Here is an 11,062-nt window from a genome sequence, read left to right as displayed (position 1 = left end):
AGTTAAAGGCTGATTTGTAATTCATATATACAGAAATAGAATTTAAAAAACAGTACACTACGCCCTTCATCTGCATTGATCTGATAAACACAGGATAGGTGTAGTATTTCATCAAATGAGACTTAATTTCAACCAGTAGAGAATGTGAAACACTTTATTGAAAGAAGTTCATTATCCAAGTGTTATAAATACATGCATTAATATTATAATTGTAATATTATAAATACAAGTTCAATCTGTACTTCAATGCACATCTGTTGTGAATTATAAAAACAGAGGAAGAAAGAGGAGGTGGCGAGAGAGGTGTAAAAGACAGAAAGGGAAAGAGGTAAGAACATAGGAGCAGGGATATGAATAATGAATCAGTGCTACACAAATATTCTCTCAGTTCATCACAATTACATAAGTGTCTCTAGTCAGCCTGAAGGTTATCTTAAAAGCGGGTGAGGTTGCGATGATGGGACTGGGGGTTGGCATCCTCTCTCACAACAAAACACATCTGCAGACGAGAGACAGATGGAGAGAGAGATCTAAGCCTTGTGTTTTTAGTTTTTATTCTAACATTGTTTCTCATCATAATAATCAGGAGGTGAAATGCAAAACTAACCTTGGATCATTAACTCTGGGACTACTGTGTCTCTATCTATATTTCAATGTAAAGCATCCCTTTAATAATACTTCTTGTTGAGCTGACCAAGTGACCTCTCACCTCTGATCATGCTGTGCCCTCTATGTAGCCAGTTCAGATGAGGGAGGGGTTCACCAACACAGCTGATATAACCTAGAAGATTTAGGGAGAAGAGGAGAGAGGAATGAAGTGAAGGAGAGAGATTGTTATTGAGAAAATAAGGTAGTTAAAGACAGTGTTCAACAGGAATCTGTGTGTGCGGCCTCACCTGGTGTCCACTAAGTAGCTGCAGAGTACTTTATGCTGAAAAACATGAATGAACACATGAGGACAAACAAAATAGCGTGGTAATAGAAATAATGACGTGTCTTATTATTCTCCATGGTTGGCCCTCTTACCTTTTTTTTATACACCTGAGCCTGCTTATGAGTGTGTAGGTGTGGGTTACAGGGTGTCTAATTGTTCTACATTTTTTCAATATGGGTGATTTAAATAGCCTGTTTTGTTTTTCTACAGACATCACACCCTTATCTAAACAGCACCCTCACCTGAGAAGTAGAAATCAAAGGGAGAGAAACTGGGAATTGAATAACTGCAGTTGACATAGCTCAGTAAATGGAAGAATACTCTTATTGCAATGTGGATGGCTCTTAAAATAGCCTTTGGTTGTGCATAATGTAGTCTATGGTGTTGCCAGGGAACAGCACCCTCTTCGAAGAAGTAGGAGGTGACGAGCTCCAGCACACGGATTGCCTCTCTTGCTGCGTTGCTGGACCCCAACCTTGAAACATCCTGCAGAGCACCAGACTTCTCCTCTGGCACACGGCGGCAAGCTGCAGATCCACTCCTGGTCCTCGTGTCCATCTTCATGAAGTTATGCAGGACACAGGTAGCCTTCACACACCTGAATTCCTCCAGGAGGCAGTCCCAGATGGCCCTGATCACCCAACCTTGCAGTGCCCTACACGCTAACTGTAGGCAATGGTTTTGAAGGAATCTCCAATTACAAGGTATCTGTAGGAATATCGAAGATAATGTAATTATTAGACTTTTACCAGGTCATTGTGGATTACTAAACTATAATATCCCTGATAACAAATCATGATAACATTGGATTGAAAGATGCATTGGCACACATATGTGCATGTGTCACATGTGACAATAACAGGATCATATCAAGGATAGCATCACAAATGAATACATAAATAACACTTGAAGCTTGATGATGACTTGATCATTTCATTCAGCTGTGCAGTGCTAAGGCAAAAACAAAAATGTGCACCCCTTTGAGTCCCCAGGACCAGGACTGAGAACCACTGCTCTTCATTGGGACCTCTTCATATGTAGACTGGCTTTCATAGCTCTCTTTATCTGAGGACAGAAAACCTCACAAGAAACAGACTTCATTATAGTCAAATTACACCACACCAAATATTATGTTACTATTATCTCCGTCCTCACTTCTAGGGACAGGAACTACACAAAAGTACCTGCCCTATCCAGAATAGCCTACTCTCTCACTGACAGTTGGGGCTGCTATCTTTTCACCCTCCTCCATGGCTGTTCGCTAGCTACCTACAAATGCATTTTGAGTTTGTTTTTTACAGTGATAAATATATCAAGATAGCTAGCTAATATGGAGTTAGGTAGATGGTGATATTTCATTCACTTAGTTAGCTATCTATACAGTATGTGAAGTTGGCTAGATAGTTAACTAGTTAGCTCATTTAGCAGCTCATTTGAGTTAGCCTGCACCATAGCTAATTAGCTAATAATACATAGTTTTTTTTTACATTTTCGAAATATATTTACTTTACTTACAAATAGTTTCATATTTAATAATCATACGTTTTACAACATTTAGATGCAAATCTGATATATACATTGTGAAAGCTCTTATTGTTACAATGTTTCCGTTATAACGTCTTTCTGATCATTTTAATGACATCACAAAATAGACATTAATTTCCCATATGCCATCCCTCGTCATCCCCAGCGTTTGGATGTTGAAGTATTTTGCCCCAATGTCTATTGTTTGAAGTTTTGGACAAGAGTCTCTCTTCTGTAATACAAAGGATGTCTTTCCCAATACTGCAGAGGCAAAGGGAGAGTTTCTGCAAAGTATTTACGATAACGGTTGTTAAGTTAAAAAACTGGGCCAACTCCCCCAGGACAGAGAGAGAGAGAGAGTTTGGCTGACTGTCAGTTTGGCTGCCTACTTTATCCGGCACCTTTGATCCTCACCAAGGAGAGAGAGTCATGACACCGCTCATGTCCTATTACACTTTGACTATATAAAATAATTGAATTTCAGGTGGTTTCAAGTACATTGTTTAGATTGGCTAACCACAGCGGCTGCTTTGCAGAAGTACATTCTACAGCGCCCTTGTTGGACCTCTCCCTGACCTCTCAGTTCTCCAGATAGAAGAGGCACACAAGAACTTTGACCCTCTATCCAAGCCATTGATCTGCAGCATGGGGATGTCTGCTGAAAAGCTCCCACTTTGGAAAGGTACAGGTTGGGAGCCTCCTGTCTTACCAGCAGCCTCCAATCACAACGTGACACATAGTTCACCATAAGGAGACACCATCATTCCCTTCACTGCCCCCTGGATGGCTACTATAGTTTTTTTCAGGTGAGCTTCGCAACAGCCCTTAAAATAGAGGAAGCTACTAAAGAACAGAGTGCTGTCTCTGACTGGCAGGTGCTCCGGAAACCAAGACTGACCTCGTCATGGTTCCGAGAGGCTTGACATGTGAGAGGGCTGACATCCGCAGGCAATCTAGCTGAAAGGATCCTCAAAGGCACAGCACCAACAGCTGACATTAATAAATAAATCATTTCAAATAATTCAGTTACATTTTTTCTGTTCTCTTGTCACTGTAAATAAAAACTCTTTACAACATTTTGTGTTTGGAGGATAAGCAGTGGTGTTTATCAATAAATGGACTACAAGGTGTTAGACAATGTGGACGGTCACAGCAAAACAAGGAAAGATGCATTGCAGTAGTAGCTCCTTGGCCTATGCCTTCGCAAGAGGCCCACACTGGTAGTTTGTGAGAAGGCAAGCCACAGCCCAGATGCAGTTGATGCGTCCCATCAGTGACATGGGGATCTCTGACTGACACAGCTTTTTCAGTTTAATTCTGCCAATTCATTTCTCAATGTGGACTCTAAGATGAGCAATCTATTGCGTTTGATGGACCTGTGCTGCTGGCATTTGGCTCTGTTAAGACAGAAAGGGTGGACGGTAGACCTTGCCTGGCACACAGTCATCAATCAGGAACCCCTTGTCTGCCATCACTGCCATGTCTTCAGTGAGCAAGCCAAACAGTCCTGATTGTTTGAATAGCTCTTCGTCGCTGATGGAGCCAGCATACAATTCTGACACAAAAGTAACTGCTCCATGTGGGGCCATCCCAAGCAGGACTTTCAAGGTACAGTGGGACTTGTAATGAGAGTACATCTCACTGTGTAGAGGGAGACTGGCTGGCTACTGGCATCTCAACTCGGTACAGTCAATGATGACTTGGGTGTCTGGATACCTAATGAACTCCTTCGGCAACACAGCCTTGACATCTTCCGAAGACATCAATATAGAGACAGACCCCAGCAGAATGTAAAAGGTAGTTGGCCCATGTGACAACGATCCTGCTTACTGTTGAGTGATGGATGCCAAATCGGTTAGCGAGGTCCATCTCAGTTGAACCCAAGAACAAGTACATGAGGAAGTGGAACAGCTCATCCAGCATGGATAGGGCATGTCTCTGTAGGATACATGCATAACAGATATTTACAGTAGGCTATAGCTTTTAGCTCAAGTGAAAAGTAACGTTGGTAAGACAGTACAGTTAAGCAGAAATGGGAGAACTTACTGAGTAGGTACATGGAAGTGTCACCTCATTCCGCAGCTTGGCTCTCCTTGCTCATGTGACCAGGACAATATTGTCAGTTGACAGTTCGATGAGTGACCAAAAGGCCATCAGATGGTCATATGAGGCAAGAATCATTGATAGGAGTTATTTACTCATAAGTCTAAGACAGAAATGCTGGTAGCTAGGGGAAATGGTGCCAGAAAGCAAACAGTGTAAAGTTTATGATGTAACAATACTAAGCAGGGCTAGGTTTACCCACCTTGTGAAGGACTGGATCTGTGCCTCTGATCCCACAAATCGCTGCAGCCCAAAATAACTTCTCACAGTCAACTCCTCTACTTTGTTCAATAGGTCCTCAATCGCTCTCTGCATCTCTTCCCTCTCAATCAAAACCAGGTCAACTACATCGGGCCCAGCCACTGCACAGTAGTCATGGTCATGTTAGCAATCCATCTTTTCATCCTTTCCATCTTCAACATGGTTGTCCTCTACACATCCAGTCCTTGGTCTCCCTTCTTTCCCAAACACTTGCTCTTGCTTAGTTATTCCACTGGAATAGCAAAGGTACTGCTCCCTTCTTCAGATGTCGAAGCACACATGGTTCAATGAAATCATGTGGTAAAAAGTGTCTACCACAAATCTTGGGAGTGACTTGTGATGGGGAACTTTTCCCTGCGAATATTGATGACCCATTTTACTCTTAGCTCAGTATCACTTGGAAATGAGTGAAAACTCAACGAGGAGTATTTCGCTGAGGAGGTACACAACGGAACAGAGCAATATTCCATGAAGATGACCTCTCGCCTCAACCTTGATGTTGCTCTTCTTCACTTCCTAACTTTCAATAAAGATGCTGCACCAACTAATAATGTTAACGTTAGCACTAACATTAGCTAGCTACTGGTAGCTAACGTTTGCTAGCTAAAGAGACAAAAAAAGACACAGAACACAAAAATCGAATCACTAACTGAACGGATAAACAATTTTCAACAAGAACGATAAAAAAACGCTATAGAAATATGATTATATTAATATGATTATATTAATATACTGAGATAATGATAAAACGAGTGAATTCGAGGCTAGAATGGCTACAATCATCATGACAGGATGCAATCGGGAGAGGAAGCTATGTATCGGGTAAGAAGTTGAACAGAAGTGGGCGTTGCTACGTTGTGCAAAAGGACTATTGAGGCAAATTCCATTTTGAATTACTAAATTTTCTTCTTCACGATTGGCTGATCACTCCTGATGACCCAGTTGGACATGACATGGAACAACCACGACAGTTGACTACATTAAAATGGTGGAAGCCCTCAATGGCGCTGCCCATGCTAATATGGCCTTTCGGCCACTAGAGGCCTCTCATTCTCTGATTCCACCACGTTTGATACAACAGTCTCTGCCACTATCCAACAACCAGGATGTTACAGTTTTCAGGGGAAATGGAAAGAGAGCCTTTGATGCGACAACCACTTTTGGATGATAACAAGGCAACACTCCATCTTAACTCCTCCTCCACATTTACTGGATTGGTTGAACAGTGCAGAAGAGAACCACTTCCAACTGTTTTTTTTCTTCTTCTACTAATCAAGACCAGTATGTAGGGGATGTCGTTTCAGGCATTTATTTTATGTTGGCTACTTTAGGTTAGTAACGTAGCAGGCGTAAGAGAAACATCTGAGCGGAGTTACCACATCCGGTTTTCAGCGGAAAAGGAAGCTAGGTTGAAAATAGCTGTATACCTGAAAACCAGAACATCCGTTTTTTTGGCAACTCATCTAAGGCTAGGTTAGATGCAACGTAGCATGCGGAGTGATAAGTCAGCAGTCAGTGCCTACAGTGCCTTCAGAAAGTATTCACAACCCTTTACTTTTTTCACAGTTTGTTTGTTTGTCAACAAGCTACACGAAACACTGTAATGTCAAAGTGGAAGAAAAACTAACATTTGTAAAAATAAATGTTTTATCTAAGATTCTGTAACACAGTTGAAGTCGTAAGTTTACATACACCTTACCCAAATACATTTAAACTCAGTTTTTTTTCACAATTCCTGACATTTAAACCTAGTAAAAATTTCCTGTCTTAGGTCAGTTAGGATCACCACTATTTTAAGAATGTGAAATGTCAGAATAATAGTAGAGAGAATGATTTATTTCAGCTTTTATTTCTTTCATCACATTCCCAGTGGGTCAGACGTTTACATACACTCAATTAGTATTTGGTAGTATTGCCTTACAATTGTTTAACTTGGGTCAAACGTTTCGGGTAGCCTTCCACAAGCTTCCCACAATAAGGTGGGCGAATTTTGGCCCATTCCTCCTGACAGAGATGGTGTAACTGTGTCAAGATTGTAGGTCTCCTTGCTCACACACGCTTTTTCAGTTCTGCCCACAAATTTTCTAGAGGATTGAGGTCAGGGCTTTGTGATGGCCACTCCAATACCTTGACTTTGTTGTCCTTAAGCCATTTTGCCACAACTTTGGAAGTATGCTTAGGGTCATTGTCCATTTGGAAGACCCATTTTGTGACCAAGCTTTAACTTACTGTCTGATGTCTTGAGATATTACTTCAATATATCCACATAATTTTTCCTCATCATGATGCCATCTATTTTGTGAAGTGCACCAGTCCCTCCTGCAGCAAAGCACCTCCGCAACATGATGCTGCCACCCCCGTGTTTCACGGTTGGGATGGTGATCCTCGGCTCCCCCTTTTTCCTCCAACATACGATGGGCATTATGGCCAAACAGTTCTATTTTTGTTTCATCAGACCAGAGGACATTTCTCCAAAAAGTACGATCTTTGTCCCCATGTGCAGTTGCAAACCGTAGTCTGGCATTTTATATGGCGGTTTTGGAACAGTGGCTTCTTCCTCGCTGAGCGGTCTTTCAGGTTATGTCAATATAGGACTCGTTTTACTGTGGATATAGACAGGTACAAAGTGTTTCCTCCAGCATCTTCACAAGGTCCTTTGCTGTTGTTCTGGGATTGATTTGCACTTTTCGCACCAAAGTATGTTAATCTCTAGGAGACAGAATGCGTCTCCTTCCTGAGCGGTATGACGGTTGCCTAGTCCCATGGTGTTTATACTTGCGTACTATTGTTTGTACAGGTGAGCGTGGTACCTTCAGGCGTTTGGAAATTGCTCCCAAGGATGAACCAGAGGTCTACAATTTCTTTTCTGAGGTCTTGGGTGATTTCTTTTGATTTTCCCATGATGTCAAGCAGAGGCACTGAGTTTGAAGGTTGACCTTGAAATATATCCACAGCTACACCTCTAATTGACTCAAATTATGTCAATTAGCCTATCAGAAGCTTCTAAAGTCATGGCATCATTTTCTGCAATTTTCCAAGCTGTTTAAAGGCACAGTCAACTTAGTGTATGTAAACTTCTGACCCACTGGAATTGTGATACAGTGAATTATAAATTAAATAATCTGTCTGTAAACAATTGTTGGAAAAATTACTTGTGTCGTGCACAAAGTAGTGTCCTAACCGACTTACCAAAATGATAGTTTGTTAACAAGAAATGTGTGGAGTGCTTGAAAAACTAGTTTTAATGACTCCAACCTAAGTGTATGTAAACTTCCGACTTCAACTGTATATCTTGATTAGACAGATATTCAACCCCTTGAGTCAATACATGTTACAATCACCTTTGGCAGCGATTACAACTGTGAGTCTTTCTGGGTAAGTCTCTAAGAGCTTTGCACACCTGGATTCCGGATTGTACAATATTTGCACGTTATTATTTTTGGAAAGGAAAAAGTGCAATGCTTGCTCACCATTAATTTTATTTTTTATTTTTTATTTAGGCAAGGTTAAAAGATGTATGTTTTGGCCTTCAATGTCCTTCATCAGAATTCTGAATTGAAGACCGAAACATTAATCTTTTAACCTTGCTTAAATAAAACAAATACTTTTTAATGGTGAGCGAGCGTTGCACCTTTTCATTTCCAATGATGACAAAAATGTTGGTTGCACCTCGACTCACGTTAGTTGAGTACTCTCCACTTTGTTCCACATTATTCGTTTAAAAATTCTAACTTACTGCATTTCAACAAATTTTGCCATGGTGTGGAGAAAAGAAATATGCAGTTTTATAATGCTTTTCTACACATTATGTCATGGGGCAGAGAAAAAAAATGTTTTTATAGCTTATCTCATGCTTTTATTCACATTTTACCTTGAGGCTGAGAGAACATTCTGCAGTTTTAACCCTTTGACGCGTACGACCATGTATTTGTGATCATTGTTGAGTCGTCCCTGCAGTGTACGATCTCAAATATGTGATTTGAACAGTAGCAACAGAACGTATGACGTAACAAATGCGTCTAAACAGCATTGTTGCCTGAACAGCATCTAAATATATTTTTGTACTGATTGAAAATAAAGGTCTTAAACTTTATTCCTGAATTTGACCTTTAATGTAAAATATAAATGTGAAATTCCTCATCCAAGCATCACACGGAACACATGCACAGCCATTCCATAAACCAGTCCAAATAACAGATTGCGCTGACAAAAAAACTAAACATAAGTTAGCGACCTAACAACTAGACTAGTTTACAATGTATCACATCTCTGGTGAGCACGAGACTAGTGTAATATTGTTTGGAAAATAAATGTGTGTCAGCTAAGCTAACAGCAGCTAAATTCTTTATGATGGCAGCCATGTTTGTTTATGTTAGACTGGGCGAAATCTCCCTAATCCCAGAATGCTATTCACTATAAGATGCAAATAAACAAAGTCAAAGATGGCTGCGCTCATTGCCTGAAAAATATTAACTTAGTTTAGCACTTTTCAGCATATTACAAATCGTCGATGTACTTGTTACAGTGTATACAAGAACCGGAGCACATGACTTGACAAGTCGTTAACCGTTTTTTTGACAAATCACAAAGCAAATAAAATGTTTTCACCTCATAGATCATCACACCAAATACAAGCCTACTGCCGAGCCTAACCGTAGCGTGAAAGCTAAACAGGGATGAAACCATTTTAGGTGGATTCGTGGGGGTTTTTCAAGTCCATGGGGGTGTCATGACATTGGCCTCTTTGAGTACAGGGAGGACAGTTGATCCCCTCCCCCTTGCACCATCCCCCAACCTACCTCCCCCCACCCAGGCCCTGTGTGAAGGGTTGTAAAATTCTAAAGGAGAATCTCTTGCCACATGGTTCATAGAGAGACACAGGAAATTCTTCCAACTCACAGAATTGGGGAACCGAATGACATGTATGTTCTGGAGAAGGTATGGAAGATTGGTGAAGTATCCAGCTAAAAACTGGTCCGCTTGGTACAATTTTGTGATACTCAGAAGAGACTATATAGCCATATTACCATAAAACTGTTCATATAATAGCCTCAGCGATGGGACTTGCATCCAAATGGTTGTATAGAATGTATTAATAAGGATAAAGCTATTTTGTAATACATTGAGATGCTGTGTACTGATGTTAATGTGATAGAATGTATTTATGTTCAAAGATTAAATCAGTCATCGGCACGCCCCCAGGGACACAGACAGGACCAGGCGTCATGTGACAAGCCTGTTCTATGTTCACTATAAAACCCCACCCTGATTTACTTTCCTGGGACCAGGCCTCCACTCCATTGCGAGTTGGCCAATAGGTTTGACCATCCAATTCCTATACTGAAAGTGAACTATACCACGTGTTAACTTTTAGACTATTGATACCGACAGAATAAGAACAAGTCTTTGATATTAATTAATAGTCTGCAGCTAGAAATTATATCATTGAACGCGAAGACCAACGAAACATCCATTCTATAACGACATTAATGAATGTCGCTTTGAAAGATCCATTCTAACCGAGAGAGAGAGAACTCTCCAACAGAACGACTCTTCAACAAGGATCCCGACGACACACTGAGCGTAAATATATATTGATTGCAGTTGTTCCCGAATGAGTGAGCGTTCATGTACAAAGGATTAGCATATCAATTGTTAATATTAATGAACTCTGTGTGTCTCCTCAGCTGACCGTTTATGACCCTTTGTTCAACAGGCCGCCATGCCCGTTTAGCCCACTAGGGCACATTCCTCTACCAATTCTTTGTGACGATAATTACTGTTTGTATACTTTCTGTGAATTACTTAGTTTAGTAACTAAATGATTTTAAGACAATTGATGTATGGATGACTCTTAGTAAAGACTGGGTTCGTGCAGTTACAACAATTTACGACGTTTGGAATGAGACTGGACGCGAGGTAAAATACACCATTTAAACCAGAAGATAATCGGCCTATACTATAATAGAATATAATATATAATGTTATAATATAGGAAAGTTATATTAGGAAAATTATAACTTTGTAATCTGAATATTTTCCTTGGTGCCCCGATCTCCTAGTTAATTACAATTAAACGATTAATCAGTTTAATTGCGTGATAATAATTGCAGGGAGTTAATTGATAAACATGTCTTCAGTTTAATGGTACCCCAAAGACACGACATATATGGAGCCCCCGTGCGAGGAATCTAAGATAGAATTGGAGTTTGCTGTGAAATTCTATATATCAATTGTGCA

General features: G+C 40.4%; 1 long non-coding RNA gene across 1 annotated transcript; it reads right to left on the bottom strand.

Moving 5' to 3' along the window:
- Positions 1-200: 200 nt before the first annotated feature.
- On the bottom strand, positions 201-5,566 carry LOC123730441 (uncharacterized). Its single transcript, XR_006761891.2, has 3 exons — positions 897-5,566; positions 710-781; positions 201-499 (listed from the first exon to the last, which is right to left on the bottom strand). It is a non-coding gene; the product is annotated as an uncharacterized LOC123730441 (long non-coding RNA).
- Between the last annotated feature and the right edge of the window lie 5,496 nt (positions 5,567-11,062).

The sequence above is a fragment of the Salmo salar genome, chromosome 24 (assembly GCF_965601325.2).
Source record: "Salmo salar chromosome 24, fSalSal1, whole genome shotgun sequence".
NCBI lineage: Eukaryota > Metazoa > Chordata > Actinopteri > Salmoniformes > Salmonidae > Salmo > Salmo salar.
Note: the sequence above shows the minus strand (reverse complement) of the source record. Positions and strands in the feature narration are given on the sequence as shown.